Genomic DNA, 18,413 nt, shown 5'->3' with positions numbered 1-18,413 from the left:
GAGGGATTAAGCTGCAGTGAGTCTATATAGGTGCCGCACACATGCCTTGCTGTTCTAGTATGTTGGTGAGGTAAAGTCAAGATTGGCCACTCCTTCACTTTCTGCCCATCTGCAGGTGTGGGGAGGAATGTATTGCCTGCTTTCCCAGGCCCACAGGAAGTGTTGGTACAGAACTCCAGTGCAAGGGAGTAAGAGGCAGCTTGCATCCCCCTACTTCCTTGTGCAGGATAAGCTATGATCTTGCCCTTATTCTTTGAGAGCTTGGGTAAAGCATGGGTTTATTCACTTACATAAGGATTCTTTCCAGGCCTCAGAATCTGCCAATGTTTATATCAATTTTGTATTGGAAAGTCAAACTGATTATAGCTTTTACAAATTGGATTCCTTTGTACTTTCTTTATCTTCTGTTTGTTTGCGTGGAAAAAAAATAGCACATTCTACAGATGTGAATAGTCGCTGTCACTTTTGGCTACATTTTATAATGTACGTCTTGAATAATTGGATAAAGATTTTTTTCAAATTTTTATGAAGCTCTGGACTAATACTTCCTTTGCTAAACAAAAACCTAGATTTCCTCTGCTGCTTAATGTATGTAATACCTTAATTCTCCTCAATGAGGTATATGTTCTTTGAGTGCATCCTTCAGAATCTGGTCCTATCTTGAGTGACTGATTACAGTTCTACCTATGTAAACCTGGAATAACTCCAGTCACTTAATAGATTTACTCCAAATTTACAGTGATGTGCTTGAGGACAGAATTAGGCCTTCTGTTCCCATTATGAGAGGAGAACTTGGGCTACCATTTCTGTAGTAGGATATTATTTCTGTAGGATACCTCAACGGGAGCCAGCTCAAGAGGACTATGATGCAGAGGACAGAGTTTCTGAATGGTCTAGCTGGATGAAGTTGCACGTGGTAAATGCAAAAAGCTAGCTGGCACTTGTGGGACCCAGCAAGTTTAAAAATATGTTTGCTCCAAAATCCTGTTAAATGCGTATGTCCTTGTCTCAATGCATGTGAGAACTCTGGGTGATTCCGGTGGGGGACTCAAACCAGGACAATCTATGGAGCTACAGGAACTTTTTATAGATCTTTGCCTGCAAATAGCTTATGTACAGTTTATGAACTCTTGCTACTGACTTTCTGGGTAAGTTGACTGGTACCCAGGGGAAATATGCCATACATATTTTCATCCTATTGTACACATCACCCTATTTTTGAAGCCCATTGGATGTGTTACTGAGCTGTGGTGTACCTCCGTAACATCTCTGCAATCTTCCTTTTTAGAAGGTCCAAGCAGAGAACTGCTTATGTTCAGGGTAGAAACTCTTACTGCTGTGAAAGATTAGCTTACTTTCTGTCAAGATCTAAATCAGGGGTATACCAGATGCCTAGTTGCATTCAGCTGAATAAGTGGAAATGGTGTTTGGCCAATAGAGTTTAGAACATTAAATGATACAGTATTGTAAGTGATCTTTTGTTGCAGAATGTTATTACTAATCAAACCCAATAGTTAGGCAACCTCACAAAAGAACCTATTAGATATTACTTTGCTAATAACTTCCTATTGTCAGCATAACACATGAAACATTGCACCACTGAAGGCGGGCTTTGGAACAAATAGGTATGGGCATTCCATTAGTGAACTCCTAATTAGAATTAAAGGGTATTTTCCCATTAAATCTTTTCAGAAAAGAATGACTTTTTTAATATAACTGTTTGTGTGTCCAAACAAACAAAAAAACCTTAAGCAGAGTACTGCACTAAGGAAAAGTTAAATGCCTTGCTCCCAATGCTCTGGTTTATACTATTGCCCTTGAGGTTTAAGATCACAAGTCTGCACTGTGACATTCTGATCTACTTCTCTCAGCAAAGTTTGTTGTTAGAGGCAAAAAGCAGTTTTGAAAATAGAGGAGTGAGAAAAATACTTCAAATAGCTGAACTCCTTGAGCAAGAGTGGGGCGGTGGGGTTGAGTGTCTTTCACTGGCTGGTGAAGAAGGGAAATGAAGTGACTAAATCAACAGGAATTCAGCAGAGCTTCCCTGGCCCATCATTTGAAAAGGTCACGAGGACAGAGGAGTGGCTAGGCTAGCCATGCTTTGTATACCTTGGGGAGTGAGCTGTGCCTCCTTAACTATTCTTCTTTGAAAAGATAGTAGAAAAAGTATTAGGACAAAACGGAGCATCAACTTTTGGCCAACTGTGTTGTTGACCAATTTGGAGCAGAATTTCAAGACGGCCATATTTTAAAACCAGCAGTTAGCGAGTTTGAACAACTCCATGTCCATGGTTCATCTCTTAAATGAAAAGACTAAAACTTGTCCATCTCCATCCTCCAATATTGTTGGTATTCAGAAACAGTTGTGCAAGAATTGTTCAGGATAAAAATAATGAGGTCAGATGAGGGTATAGTCAAAGGAAATATCATTACAAGATGTGTTCCTTTTTAATTTAATTGTTTAATGCAAATGATTCATGCATGCCATTTTTGTATGGTTTGCTTAATGAATTCAGCTCTTTTACCGTGCAAAGGTTTTGAGCTGAAAGGAAAAATGTAATAAATGGAAGTTGATTTGGTATTATGAGCTGGAACTACAACATGACTTCTGCTACATTTGATTTGAATAATTTTAAAAAAACACTTTTGAATGTTTAAAATGTATTCAGATTATCACTAAAAATTCTTAATTTACACAACATCTTGGGGTAGAAGAGTGACTTACTTCCAGTGGAATATTTAAGATGCTTCATTTCCTTTCTGTTCTTAAAGTTTCTTTATAAATTCATATCCCATATTTTTCAGAATTTTTTTGGTTGTCTCTTGTATGCAGCTTGCTCGCTACCATAAAAGACAAAGCTCAACAAAGGGAGACACCTGTGTATGCTGTAGTTTATGATAAGCTACCAAGTACTGCATGACCTTACTTCACTGCCAATTTGCAGGAGTCTGCAGAATCTGAGGGGGAATTTTAGTAAGGCAGCCTTTCCTAATAGAATTCCCTCAATAAAACTAAGAATTGCAGATGAGCACAATTTGTTTTCCATAATTAGGACACTAGGTCTCTTGAAACCTGGCTTGTTTTATCATTCTGTTTGTAATTCGCTGGGGTAGTTGGGCCTGACCTTTGAGAGTTCCACTCTGGGCGTGGGAGAGTAGTGTAGTCTCCATGCCGATTTAACCCTGAGCTTCCAGACTGCTTGTGCAAAGAGGGATGTTAATTGTTGTGGAGATGCACCATGTGGATTCCTTGACACAAGGAGCTGGACTGAGACCATTAACTCATTTCAAATAGGCTGATGAGTGGTAGCTACCTTCGGTCACTATGTACATGGGTTGGATGTACAGCAGGAGCTAGAAATGAAAGGCTCTGGGTCTTTTCCTTGAAACCCTCTTCCCCCTCCCCCACCTTGCAGGATTAATGTTCTGTTTGTAGCAGTATCTGGTCAATAATATTACATTGCTCTAGTCAAGCGTCAGTACCATCATGTAGCTGTAATGTTTTCTTGGAAAATGTAGAACAGGTGAATAGCAAGATTGAGTTAAGACCATAATACCATCTTCCAGGGATGTGCCCTGACATTTCTTTGGCAGATAGCAGACTGGTGCAGATTCAGCACGGAGTTCTGCTGCTGGCAATGTGAGTGAGAAGCCTTGTTTGTTATGGGCTGTGAGCTTTGCCAGGGCTCATAATCACATGCATGAAAAATTAACCATTAGTGTTGGAAAATTGCAAGCCGGTGTCATGGTTGCTTGCCACACTAGATGCTGGATTAAGCAGAAACTGCTGCACTCTTTCAGACCTTGGCGTAGGAGAAGTAAAATTGTAGGGCAATTTCTAGTCTGGGTGCTCTAGGAGAAGAGCTCATTTCGGGTGCAGCTACGCTAGCGTGTGCTTTAAGACAACAGTTAGAAATAGCATCCTCCCCAGGGCCTTCTGATTTTATGCCTTCAAAATATCTGCAACTTGATTTTCATCAGTCTGAAGCAATACTGTTACTGTGTCTCCTGCGACACTGGAAGAGGGGCTAGAAAGCATTCGTTATAGACCAAGAAGGTGAGCATCTGGACATCATTCATTCCACTTATAACAGGCCGTGGTTACGAAGGAGGCACACTGTCTTGAGCAAGTGCTGGAAATATTGTCATCTCCCTCAGCTGTGTAGATGTCCGTTAGCCAAGGCAGGAATTATCTGGAGTGGGATGAAATTCTCCCTCCTAAACGAGAGAGAGAGAGAGAGAGATCTGTGGGCTAGGTAGAGTAAGTCCGTAAAATGTTGGAAAACCATGATTTGCCAAGACCATCTCCTTTCATATATCTTCTTCAGCCATCTGCAGTGTGGGTCGAGACATGGCCACTGGCCGAGCTGCAGCCGCGCAGGGGCATAGGTGCGAGAGAGTAACTCTTCCCTAACCTGAAGCACAGTATCACTGTTGCTCCTTCTCCATGAGTGGAATATAACTTCCTTATTGTGGTGGTTACTGTTACCACTCCTCCCCCCTCCCCCAGTATAACATGTTCTGTAGGAGCTGGCAGAATAACGTGAGGTGCATTTTTAGGACTCTCTACAGGTGAAAGGCACTGACTCTGTGTAGCTTGATTTAAAGCAGTGGTTCTCAACTCTGGTCCACCGCTTGTTCAGGGAAAGCCTCTGGTGCACCGGACTGGTTTGTTTACCTCCTGCATCCACCGGTTCAGCCCATCATGGCTCCCACTGGCTGCGGTTCGCCGCTCCAGGCCAGTGGGGGCTGCGGGAAGGGTGGCCAGCACATTCCTCAGCCCGCGCTGCTTCCCGCAGCCCCCATTGGCCTGGAGCAGTGAACCGCGGTCAGTGGGAGCTGGGATGGGCCGAACCTGCGGATGCGGCAGGTAAACAAACTGGCCCGGCCCTCCAGGGTCTTTCCCTGAACAAGCGGTGGACCAGAGTTGAGAACCACCGGTTTAAAGGATTATTTAATAATTATCAACATTTGCAGGCTTTTAACCTTCAGAGTGCTTGTGCAACATTAACTACATCCTCCCAGCATCCCTGGGAGGGGGGAGAAAGGGGAAAGGAAGCAAAGCACAGGAGGTAACTGATTTGCACAAGGCCACAGAGGGAATTGGGAATCCAAAATAATTAGTCACAGGTTTTTTTTATCCTTTTCAAAACACTGTAAGCTCCTACAGTCTAGAAGCTGTTAAGGTTTTTGAAATCTGAATGCAGTAGCAGATGAAGACTCCCTCTTGTGGCTGCTTTAAGCGCTGCTAGGACACCTGAATGAAGTTTTTCCCGGGTGTCAATCCCAATTCTAAATCAGTGTTACTAGCAGAGGAAAACCAGACTCAGCACTTGTCTTCATGACAGAGTTAATGCGAATTATTAACTCAAGTGTTGCCCCTACCTTGAGTCCTGTCCACACACATCATTCATTCCACTTATAACTGGCTGTGATTAGGAAGGAGGCACACTGTCTGAGCAAGTGCTGGAAATATGGTCTCCCTCAGCTGTGTAGATGTCCTTTAGTCAAGGCAGGAATTATCTGGAGTGGGACGTGGAGTGGTAGTGGAGTCTTTCATCTCAAGTTGGTTGGCTTATCAGGGATGTAGGCTAGAGCTTGAGTTAGCACAGTTTGGTGGCTGCTAACATGACCACGCTGCAGTGTGGTGCCCCTCAGTGCCTTTCCACAATACCCCTGTTTGCCCAGAAAAAACAGACAAGTTCCCCCAATTCCCTGGCAAAGAATTCATAGGTCAGCTTAGTGCAGTGCAAAGAACCATAGGCTGTGTCCCCAGAAGTCAGTCCCACACGCGTGAGCGTGGCTCCAGTAGGCTGCTCTCTCAAGCTGGGCTAACTGGAGTGTAGATAACTCAAGTTCAGTGCCCTTGGGCTCTCCCCACATGATTTATGGCTGCTCTGGCCTGCATTAGGGCTGCGGCAAAGAATCAGGTAGTTGCAACCAGCTCTGCTGCACCCAACTGGACCCTGTGGAGAGTCTGGCCTAAGAGGAAACCAGAGAGCATTTAATGAAATAAAAGTGAGTGAGAGAGAGCCTCTGTCCCTTCTCCTTTTCCACTGCTCCCCTCCCCTAAGTATCTTCTAAGTGTTGCTTGCAGCCCGACCTTTGAAAGAGCACAGTTGTTTGTGGCACATCCCCGAACGAAGGGATTCCAAAGCTGCGTGTTTGTGTGCTCTTGCCTCGTTAGCAAACTGAGATTTAAGTTAATTTTTCATTTATATAGCGGCAACAATCCTCAACTTCCACTCGCTGCGGCGGGGTTCAAGTTAATTCTCCCCACGGATGCCTTGAGAGGCGGGAAATGAGAACCGTGAGCAGAAAGACCATGCCTGGTGCTCTGCTAAGCCCAGCTGTGGCCCATTTCTGGCACTGTGAATGGCAATACAATACCAGAGAAAGGGAGCTTTATAAAAGAGCTAAGGTTCCAACTCTCATTGTTGCGAGAATTTTGCTCCAGTGTAGATCTATCGGGGATTTTAAAGCATTGCCACCCTTAATTTTTAAAAGCAGCATTTATGGCTGCTCTGATGGCCATGAGGCTGATTCATCTATTTATCAGCAATGTAGCTTTTTTGCCTCCATGCAAACAGGAGCTGCCATTTAACAGCCCTGTTGAGTGCTCCTTACTCACTCAGACAAAGTGCTGTCTGACCTCTGTTCTGCTCTCAGTAACTTCAGATTTATGGCTGTGCAGGGGACAGCAGGGTTTGGCCCAAGTTTTGCGTGTTTAAGGAGGATTGGATAGAGCCTTACATTGGTATCAAATCAGTTCTAAACACACACACACACTTTAGCCTCTTAAAGTGTGAGCACTCCAGCCAGTGCTCCCAGGGGACACAGCCAGGTGTGGCCCTACTTGGCTTTCGTTTTCAGGAAGCCACTGACAGGCAGGCTTGACCCTGGCAATGTGCACGCAGCAGGGGACGATGTCTGCCCCAAGGTGCAATCTCAGGGCTCGTGGCAAGCCTGCTCTCCAGGCTAAACAGAGGAAGGTGAGGGTCAGCGGCGGTGAGCTCTGCCCAAGTCTCAGGAAGCACATTTTGGCGAAGGAAAGGAATACAATGCAAGCAGGGAGGGAGGCTCAGCTCCGATCCAGGTCCCTCTAAGTAGCACTTGGCTCCCGACAGCCAAGGAGCCGATTGTGATTGTTTGCTGGGTTATTCATTGTCTCACGCATTCATGGGTTTGCTTTCTACCTTCACCCCAGCATGTTGCAGAGCAGCAAACAGAGAAGAGCGCAGGGGCAGTGTAGCGCAGTGGCCAGAGTTAGGAGACCTGACGTTGACTTGCTTTGTGGCCTTGGGAGAGTCATTGCCCTTCTGTGCCTCTGTTTTCTCCCCCACCCCATACAGCACTTACAGCATCCTACTACAGACAGAGGTGAGCCTTGATAATATTGATCTGTTTTGGTCTTAAAAACGACTGCACCCTGGAGTGTGAGCCCTGGACGTGCACTTACCCACAATCCTAGAACGGTTACAGTCTAACCAGTCCCAAGCAGAAGCACTTCTTGTTCCCCACGCCTGGCCACCCTGAATGGTAGGAGCTGTGTCCAGAGACAGTGCGATTAGAGCAGGCCAATGTGAAATGACACATGATGATTGTGACCATGTGACGCAGCAGGGGGGGGGAGTGTTGAGCTGGGAATGTGCCCTGGGGATGGGAGATCTGAGAGCCTGTAACCTGAGCCAGGAGGGGGAGGAGGAGGTGACACCTCTGCCAAGGAATGTGAAGACAGGCTGCAGAAGGGAACCTGCTGGGGGGGTTTAGTTTCAGTTTGGTGCTGGGTGGAGGAACGCAAGGAACCCCAGGGCTGGGGTCTAAGCTCCCTGCTCCCCCAGAAGGACTTGACTGAGAGGTCCTGGTTGTACCCACAAGCTCTATTTTGGACTGTGTTCCTGTTGTCCAAAAAACCTTCTGTTTTACTGGCTGGCTGAGAGTCTCAGTGAATCCCAGGAAGAGGGGTGCAGGGCCTGGAGTCCCCCACACTCCGTGACAACTGGTGGCAGAGGTGGGATGTACTGCACCCAGTGAACGGTGCTTCCTGCAGTAAGTGACTGGGGAACAGTAAAATGAAGGGGGATTGACAGGGACCAGGCGTGCTGAAGATTCAGAGAGAGACGGTTTAAGGGGGCGGTTAACCCCTGGGAGTGTGTGACCAGAGAGGACTTTTGCAGTAACAGGGTCCCCCGGGGGATTGCAGCGAGCGGTCCCAGGGACGGAGGTTCTGCAGCTCGACCCTGGCAAAGAGGTGGTGACCTCAAGAAGGACTGGCACACTAGGGGTTTTTCCTGGAAACCATAGAAAGCTGCCCGGCCTGCGAGTGGCCAGCAGGGAGATGTACGCTAAACGCCTGAAAAGCGACCTAGTGGAGCTGTGCAGGCAGAGGGGGCTGCGCATTGGGATTGCCCAGTTGGAGGAGAGGGATCGCTTGGATGACCCGATCCCTGTCCCTGAGGGAAGCCGCCCAGTGGATGCAGCGTGGGCCCTGGGGCCTGACCGGGCTAGGAGTGGTCAGACTGCTGCCAAGGACATCCCGAGACCCTTCCTACCCATGCCTGGGGAAGGGGTTGGGGGAAGCCCAGTGAATATTGAGGGCACCCTGACCCCAGCAGCCAGCAGGGGATCCTCCTGGCGGAGCTCCCCATCCCTGGAGCGGATGCAGCTGTAATGGGGGAGGGAGATGAAAATGAGGGAGCTGGAGGATCATGAAAAACAACGTAAGCATGAGCAGGAGTAGAAGGAGAGGGAACGTCAGGAGAAGGAGAAACAAAGATAGCATGAACTGGAGCTGGCCAGGCTGAGGAGCAGTGGGCCCCGGCTTGGTGAGTGAGGGGGGACCCAAGACGGCAAGGAGCTTTGATAAGTGCTTCCTGGCCCAGCAGGAGTGGGAGGACATAGATAGCTTCCTGACGGCCTTTGAGAATGCCTGTGAGATGCACAGGGTTGACCCTGCAGAGAGGCTCCAGTTTCTCACCCCCTTACTGGACCCCAAAGCTGTGGAGGTGTACAGCCGAATGACAGGGGCGGAGGCAGGGGACTACGAACTGTTCAAACAGGCCCTGCTCCATGAGTTTGGGCTGACCCCCGAGATGTACCGGAGAAGGTTCCGGAATCAGCGTAAAACGCCTGAGGTCACATACCTACAACTGGTCAATCGGATGCAGGGATATGCCCGCAAGTGGATAGCTGGGGCCCAAGCTAAAGAGGACCTGCTTGACCTAATCGTACTGGAGCAACTGTATGAACAGTGCCCTTCCGACCTGAGGCTGTGGTTGGTGGACAAAAAGCTAGAGAACCCACAGCACACAGGGCAGCTGGCCAACAAGTTTGTGAACAGTCGGTCGGGGTAGCCGGGAGGAGTCCCAAAAGAACAGGCCCCCCCCCGATGCAGAGAGAGAGTCACCATGGGACCTCCCAGCGGGGAAATAGGGAGAACCCCCTCCAAAGGGGAACGCCTGGCGTCGGGCCCCTCCGACCCGCTAGAGGGGACCAACGTGACCTGAGCTGCTATCACTGTGGCCAGAGAGGCCACGTACGGACCCAGTGCCCCAGGCTCAGGGACAGACTGAGCAGACCCAACCTACCCAGGGTTAACTGAAGACGGCCCAGGCAAGGGGGGCTGCCAGTTTACCACCTGCTCAGGAGGGAAGAGTACCCCAGGCCAGCTCCGCCAGAGGGCTGGATGCTCGAGACTCAGGGTGCTCGGTTTACAGGGTGGGCGTGGGGTTGTCCCTCCGGAGAGAGTGCCTTGTTCCCCTGGAGGTGGATGGGAGGAAGGTCAATGGATACTGGGATACGGGCACGGAGGTGATGCTGGCCTGGCCCGAGGTGGTGGCCCCAGATTGGGTGGTGCCCAACACCTACCTGACCTGGACGGGGGTGGGCGGGACCCCATTTAAGGTGCCCGTGGCAAGGGTACACCTGAAATGGGGGGCCAAGGAGGGCCCCAAGGATGTGGGGGTACACCACCATTTGCCAACTGAGGTTTTGATGGGGGGAGACCTAGAGGACTGGCCAAGCAACCCCCAGACCGCCCTGGTTGTGACCTGTAGCCAGAGCCAGCGAGGGGCACTGCACCCTGACCTTGGGGAGGGTACCACACCGGAGGCGCAGGACCCTACCCAAGGCTGTGGCCTCAGACCAGGCTAATGAGAGGGAACCAGTCCCCATCCCGTCCCCAGCCGCTGAGTTCCAGGCCGAGTTGAGGAAAGACCCCTCTTTGCAGAAGCTCAGGGACCTGGCCGACCTCAGTGTGGGACCATGAAGAGAGGTTGTCAGGAGAGGTTCCTGTGGGAGAAGGGGTTCCTGTACCGAGAATGGGCTCCCACAAGGGAAGTAGAGTCCTGTGGGATCAGGAGGCAGCTGGTGGTCCCCCAGAAGTATCACCGCAAGCTACTGTACCTGGCCCATGACACCCCCCTCGCAGGGCACCAGGGAATCCGGTGCACCCGGCAGAGGTTGCTACAGAGCTTTTACTGGCCCGGGGTCTTTACCACTGTCCGGCAGTATTGCCGATCCTGTGACCCCTGTCAGAGGGTGGGGAAGGCCCGGGACAAGGGGAAAGTGCCTTTGAGACCTTTGCCCATCATAGAGGAGCCTTTCCAGAAGGTGGCCATGGACATCGTGGGGCCTCTCAGCAAGACGACCCGGTCGGGGAAGAAATACATTCTGGTGGTGGTAGATTTTGCTACCCGCTACCCCGAGGCAGTGCCCTGAGCTTCCATTGACGCAGACACCGTGGCAGATGCGCTCCTGACCATTTTCAGCCGAGTGGGGTTCCCCAAGGAAGTCTTGGCAGACCAAGGGTCCAACTTCACGTCGGCCCTGCTCCGGTGCTTGTGGGAGAAATGTGGGGTCCGGCACAACTGGGCCTCAGCTTATCACCCCCAGTCCAATGGGCTGGTGGAGAGGTTCAACAGGACGCTAAAGATGATGCTGAAAACCTTTATGCACCAGCACCTGCAGGATTGGGACAAGTACTTACCTCACCTGCTGTTCGCGTACAGGGAGGTACCCCAGGAGTCTACCGGATTTTTGCCTTTCAAACTGTTATATGGAAGGAGGGTAAGGGGCCCCCTGGACCTGATGAGAGACGAGTGGGAAGGGAAGGCCACTCCCGATGGAGATTCAGTGGTGGAGTATGTCCTGATCTTTCAAGAGAGACTTGCTGAACTCATGGGCCTGGCCAGGGAGAATCTGGCCAGAGCCCAGAGGAAGCAGAAGGTCTGGTATGACCGCACGGCGCGGGCCCCTGCCTACGCCACCGGGGATCCGGTGATGGTTCTCATCCCCGTGAGAAAGAACAAACTACAGGCCGCCTGGGAGGAACCTTTCAAGGTTGTCAAGCAGCTCAATGAGGTAAACTATGTGGTGGAGCTGTCGAACCGGGCGCACCACCGCCGGGTGTACCATGTGAATATGATGAAGCCATATTATGCCAGGGGAAATGTGATGTTGGCCGTATGTGGACATTGGGAGGAGCAGGGAGATGACCCTTTAGCAGATCTGTTCTCTGGGACCAGAGCTGGTTCCCCCCTGGAAACAATTCCCCTCTCGGATCAGCTAACACCTGCCCAGCAAGCTGAGGTCAGGGGGGTGCTGCATCCGTACCGACAGCTGTTTTCCAACCAGCCTGGACGCACTAATCTGACTGTCCACCGGGTGCAGACAGGGTCGCACCCGCCGATAAGATGCTCCCCCTTCCGAGTCACAGGGAAAACTGCTCAGGACCTGGAAAGAGAGGTCCGGGACATGCTGGCTTTGGGGGTGATCCAGCCATCTGCCAGCCCTTGGGCCTCGCCGGTGGTGCTGGTCCCCAAAAAGGATGGGTCGGTCTGGTTCTGTGTGGACTATCGGAAGCTCAGTGCCATCAGTGTATCTCCCCATGCCCAGGCCTGACGAGCTCCTAGACAAGCTGGGAGGAGCTCGGTACCTTACCACCATGGACCTTACAAAAGGCTACTGGCAAGTGCCGCTGGATGCAGATGCCTGGCTGAAATCGGCCTTTATCACCCCTCTGGGGCTCTGAGTTCCTGACCCTGCCTTTCGGCCTCAAGGGAGCGCCGGCCACCTTCCAGTGCCTGGTGGACCAGCTACTGAGGGGGATGGAGAGTTTCGCCGTGGCGTATATCGATGACATCTGTGTCTTTAGCCAGACCTGGGAGGACCATGTGTCCCAGGTTAGACAAGTGCTGGACCGACTCCAGGGGGCTGGGCTGACTGCAAGGTGGGGATGGCTGAAGTATCTTACCTGGGCCATCGGGTGGGGAGCGGCCGCCTAAAGCTGGAACCAGCCAAGGTGGAGGTGATCAGAGACTGGCCTGCTCCCCACACCAAAAAGCAGGTCCAGGCCTTTATTGGGATGGCAGGATACTACCAAAGATTTGTGCCCCACTTTAGCGCCATCGCCACCCCCATCACTGAGCTATGCAAGAAGGGGAAGCCAGACAAGGTGGTCTGGACCGAGCAGTGCCAGGGGGCTTTCCAGGTGCTGAAGGAGTCAGGTGCTCTGGTCAGTGGCCCAGTTCTGGCAAACCCAGACTTTGACAAGCCCTTTGTGGTGTTCACCGACGCCTCAGACACGGGACTGGGGGCGGTGTTAATGCAGGAGGATGAAAAGGGGGAGAGACACCCCATCATGTACCTGAGCAAGAAGTTGCTACCCCGGGATCAACACTACACGGCCATCGAGAAGGAGTGCCTGGCCATGGTGTGGGCCCTCAAGAAACTAGAGCCCTATCTCTTCGGGCAACACTTCACCGTGTACACCGACCACTCTCCCCTGACCTGGATGCACCAGATGAAAGGAGCCAACGCCAAACTCCTGAGGTGGAGCCTGCTCCTGCAGGATTACGACATGGACGTGGTCCACGTGAAGGGAAGTGCCAACCTTGCCAACCTGATAGCGGATGCGCTGTCCCGGAGAGGGGGCCCCAAACTTCCCCAGGTCACTGGTCAGAGTGACCCCGCTCAGTTCAGTCTCGAAGGGGGGAGAGATGTGAGGATGTGACGCACCAGGGAGGGGGGAGTGTTGACCTGGGAATGTGCCCTGGGGATGGGAGACCTGAGAGCCTGTAACCTGAGCCAGGAGTGGGAGGAGGAGGTGACACCTCTGCCCAGGAATGTGAAGACAGGCTGCAGAAGGGAACCTGCTGGGGGGGTTTAGTTTCAGTTTGGTGCTGGGTGGAGGAACGCAAGGAACCCCAGGGCTGGGGTCTAAGCTCCCTGCTCCCCCAGAAGGACTTGACTGAGGGGTCCTGGTTGTACCCACAAGCTCTATTTTGGACTGTGTTCCTGTTGTCCAATAAACCTTCTGTTTTACTGACTGGCTGAGAGTCTCAGTGAATCCCAGGAAGAGGGGTGCAGGGCCTGGACTCCCCCACACTCCGTGACAATGATCCCCTCCGTCTATGACCAGGTCCCTTCAGCCGTGGGCAACTTTCCTAGAGCAACTTTCCCAGCTGCCTCCTGCCTCCTTACAACTCCCTCCACACAGCTCTGGTGAGCCCCAGGCAGCCAGAGAGCCCAGGAAGGAAGGCAGCTAGAGACCTTACTGTCTGAGGGAATGCGCATGGGAATAGAAGATGATGCTCTGGCCAGGAAGGGTTGTGGTTTGGGTCTCCAGAGTATGCCACACTGAAGCCATAAACCTAAAATCACTGCTGTCTGTGTATAGCCGGCAAGGGCAAAATCCTGCTTTCGGAGCCACTTGATGGTTCTCAGCTCATACTGGAGACACTGTTTAGTATGAGGCGCAGGGCACCAGAGAGCTATGGAGTCAGTTACAGAAGTGAAAGTCCCCAAAGGCTAATATACAGCCTGTGCGAAGTGCTTGGCTTGCAGACTGCTCCACTCTTCTATTATCACTTGGATGGAGTCTTTGGTGCTGCTAGGAATGAGTGAAACCAGTTGTGGGATTTTTGTGATCAATCTATGACATAATCTGAGCTTGGAACAATGCAGCATTGGCTTCTAAATTCCATCTGAGAAGCTTTGGAAGATTTTATACTCCAGATAATTAATCAAAATAAAATTATGAGAAGGTGGTGCAGTCTACATGATTAACAGTTATTAAGTGGAAGTTCATGATTCCCACGTACTTTCTGCTATGAAAGAAACCAGACCAATTCTAGCAAAGCCAGCAGAGTTTTCATTTAGAAAGAGGGTTTGGTAAAGGGATACTGACAGACTAAAAATAATATTTTTAACAAAACAGTTATCTCTCCTGGTGGTGTTAATAATATATTATACAGTTAAAATGACAGGATTTAAAAATATTCACTTTTAATCTTTTATGCTGTGTGGTTACTTTTATGTACTTCTGAAAGCTTGGGCAGTAAAAGTAGAATTTCGCTTTTGTTTATAGTCAATTTCACTTAGTGGTGCAGGTGTTATTTAGTACAGTGCTGTAATGTTCGGGTTGCATCTGTTGCAGAAGGATTTAAGTATAAAAAAATCATGAAAGTGATTTTGTGGACACTATTTCTACAAATACTACATTTGAGTCTAAACTTCTTTGTTGCTTCTTTACCTGTTGTTTGCTTTATTTATGTAATGTCTTTATTTGCTATCCACTTTAGCATCTTTTTAGTATTTTCTCCTTTTACTGGTGGTGGTATTGTTGTTTTGTTTGTTTGTTGAAAGATTGATGTTGCATGGAAAATGAATCCATATTTTCTCACTCAGTGTTTGTATGAATGCCTACCATGTCAGGTCTCTTCTGCAACTGTGTACCAGTCTACCTGAGTGCAGTTTTGCATCTACAACAAAATTAAATCCCTGTGTGCAGGTACAGTCACGGAATTTGCTGTCGACTTGGTAGTTTTGGAATCCACAATTTGCAGGTTAAAAATTGTACCTACCGAAACGGAGACTACTTTTCAAAATCAGCCACTTAATCTCTCGAGGCCTCAATTTCTTAATCTGTAAAACGGGGATAATGATGCCGAGGGGTGTGATGAGACTAAATCATTTGTTTCCAAAGCACATTGATTTCCTTGGGCAGGAGGCTTTGTGGACCTGATCCAGTGCACCTGGAGTCAACGTGCACTGGGTCACGCACTATAAAAGTGCCAAGTGTTATTGTTACAGAAGTGTCGAATACGATCAGTTATGTAGAATGTATGAGACTGTAACAGGTGGAGAGGGAAATTAATAGGCATAGGAAAGGGAGGAAAGAGAGGATTTGGGGCCAGATTTCAAATGAGCTGGCAAACTGATGGAGGTCCGTCTGAGTCAGACTCTCTCTCTCTCTCTCTCTCATGAGAGTCAGAAGCAGCAGAGTGCCTTGCTATCTGCTCCAGAGCTCGGCCTTGGAGCATCATTCAGCTTTGGCAGGGCAACTTTCCACCAGGATCCATAGAAAGGAAATACCAAGACACCTTGTGTGCTGGTGAAGCCCTGGTGAACTACTGGCTAATGGGCTTTTTGAGCCCATCCCATTTGCAAACAGACTTTGATGGAGGAAGATGTGGGTGGCTGGGTCATTATGTGGCAGGCAAACTATTCTAGGAACAAAAATGAATCAAAGTGATTCCCTCTCTTCCCCTCCCTCCCCCCCACTTTGCCTGCAAGGAAACCTTTTTCCATTTACTGTAAGACGTGTTCCTTAATAGTGCTGAAGTGTTCTATGTATTTTAAATAAACAAGAGAGGATTTGAGTCCAGGAGGACATGAAAGAATGCAGCATTTGCTGGGGTACTGGCCCAGCACACATGTCAGCAATTTGGCTGCCTTGTATATTTTGGCTTTTAAAAAAGCATTTAAAAGTAAACGAATGAAGGAAAATCTGGCAGCTGGATTTCAAAGTAAATTGCTTTCAGCTGATATACCCCATTTTCAGCCTGCTTGGGTAATATCAAGCCATATACATCCAAGGAGGAGAGCAAACAACTGAAGACCAGAGAAGGGGCAGGAGGGGGAACAAAGGCTGGGAAGTTCTATGGATGTAATTCTTCCATTTCCTTCCTTTGCACCAAACACTCCCTGCCTGTCACAAAGCTGTTTGTGCTTGGAGGGGCAAGTTGTTGACGCTTCCAACATAAAATTATGTTCCGTCCTTTCTTTAGCCTCTGTTGTACATGATGCTCTCTGCCTTCTTTAGTATTAGCTCCTTTCTCAGCCATCACTACTGGAGAGGCAGGACCTGGGGGTAATTGTGGCTCTTGACCCAGTGTTGCAAAGTTCCAGCCATTCCTCTGATTTATCTTTACAGGGGCACACGTCCCTACAAACCGTCCTCCTGCCTCTCAGGGTGCCACTTTGGTGACAGGCTCCACCATTTAGCATCTTCTGTTTCCCAAGACAGCAGGGAGACTGGCTTTTTGACGCTGAAACAGTGAGCAGCAGAGAGGGCTTGACATAGGACACTGCATAAGGACGTTGGTATAGCATATTGCCTAAACTGCCTTTGTTGTTACTCTTCCGCTTCCTACGAAGGGCCTGATCCTGTGTTTGAAGTCAGTGGCAGTTTGGCCTGATTAAGAACTACAGGAGTTGGCCCAAAGAGAAGGTCTCCCGGAGATTAGCTAACGGGGTAGTTTAGTTAACGTTCCCATGGCTGGTTTTGCTGGCGTAAAATTCTAGCTTTACCCGTTTAATCTGTGACTAAACTGGCTGCACAGCTGCCAAAAGTTAGTTAAAACTAAAAATTATCTAAGCAAACAAGGCCTTCGTTCTGCTCCTTTCCCCATCGTGTGGCTTATTCATTCCAAGCCCGGCATTCAGTGTGTGTGTGGCGGGGCGGGGGCAGGTTCCCCCTCAACAGACTGCACCTTTGGATGGGTGGGACTCAGCAACCTGTAACAGCCCTGGCTGGAGGAATTCTGGAAAGTGCCCCACACCGTGACTGGCTGTGTTCTTCGCCTGCTCATGAAAGGGGGCAGAAGCATGGAGGCGACAGGGAAGGAGTAACAGAATCGACGGCCTTGCCACACAGTCATGCAGTGGCAGCACCAAGGGAGTAACGCCAGGCCAGGATTAGACCCTCACAGCCCATGCTTAGGGGGTTGCAAACAGAGGCAGAGCCTGTTCTTGGCCAATGGCAGAATGTGGGGAGTGAGTGCAGAAGCCTCCCATGAGGCCAGCCCTTGTCAACCCTTTGTTAAATTTCCCCACAAGCCCCTTGGTGCTTTCTCCCACCATGGCTGCTGCTTGGTACAAGCTCCCCGTAAACTTCGGTAAAGCACCTCGTTGTTCTTCAGATCCCTTTTCAAAGCTCTCCTTGGCCTTGATGTCAACAAAACATCCATCCGTGGTTAGCCAATGGGTGTGCTGTGACCTCTGTCTGTCATACTCATCAGTACTGTCATTGTTTCCTTACGCTCCCCTGTCTGTCTGGACCCACCTGATGCCCTTGCCTTAAGCTTGGCTTGTAAGCTCTTTGTAACTGAGGTGCTGTTGAAAAACCGCACCCCCTTCTCTTTATACCATTCCATTCCAGGAAAGCCTCATCCAGCTACCGCCTGCCCTGCAGTCAGGGCCTGATCCACGGGCCATTGAAGTCAAGGGCAAGAATCCATTCTGTGAAGCAGGTTTTGAGGTAGGAGTGGGCTGGGGTCTCAGCTCCCCTCGAGATTGCAGGATACAATAGGGCACTAACCCTGCGGCTGAAGGGAAGTAGAGATGGAAATGACAGAGATAACACATTAATTAAATCCGCTTCAAGCTGCGGCAAGGCCCTGCTCCCCAGGAAGGGCCTGGCTGTCTCTCCTGAAGGAGGAGACTCAGCAAATGATGACAGATAATAATGAGGTCCCAGCCGAGACAAAGAAAAGAGGTTGCTGAGGTCACAATTTGGCTCAGCTTTGGGCTCCTTTTGCTTTGACTCGTGTTTCCTTGAGTTTATAAAACGTTCTGATGCTTGGCTCAGTGGAGAGGGCAGAGGAAGCTGGTGGATCTTAAATCTTTAAGGTGGGGGAAGCAGCAGGAGTTGGGTGGCTGCTCGGAGCCTGTTTGCAGATATTGTGCAGAAGGTGCTCAGAGAAACCTCAGGCTCACCACCCTCCTGTGCCCTGGAAAGGACCCCATGCCCTGCTTAATGCCCCAAACTGGCCTGCTGCCCTAATCAAAGTGATGTCCACTTTGTCCAACAGCTGCAGGAGACAGCGTGGGATGGCGGTTCATGACCAACTGCCTATCACAGATTTTCAGCGATGGGGCCAAATTCCATTCCTGTGTTTAAATGCCCCTGAACAGGTGTAGGCTGCACTGCAAAAGTGGGATTAACATGCAGCCCTATTCTGGCTAACAGCAGCCCTGTGTACAGGCCCCCTCTCCCTGCACAGTGTACCTGCTGGAGCACAGAGAATCTGCGGGGTTTACAGTAATTAGGGTACACATACAAATAGATGCCTTATGACACCTAGACTCCCACCTTCTTCACCTCCCATCATGGAGAGCCTGCAGAATGT

Source organism: Eretmochelys imbricata, chromosome 16 (genome assembly GCF_965152235.1).
Source record: "Eretmochelys imbricata isolate rEreImb1 chromosome 16, rEreImb1.hap1, whole genome shotgun sequence".
Taxonomy (NCBI): domain Eukaryota; kingdom Metazoa; phylum Chordata; order Testudines; family Cheloniidae; genus Eretmochelys; species Eretmochelys imbricata.
This window is presented reverse-complemented; position numbering follows the sequence as displayed.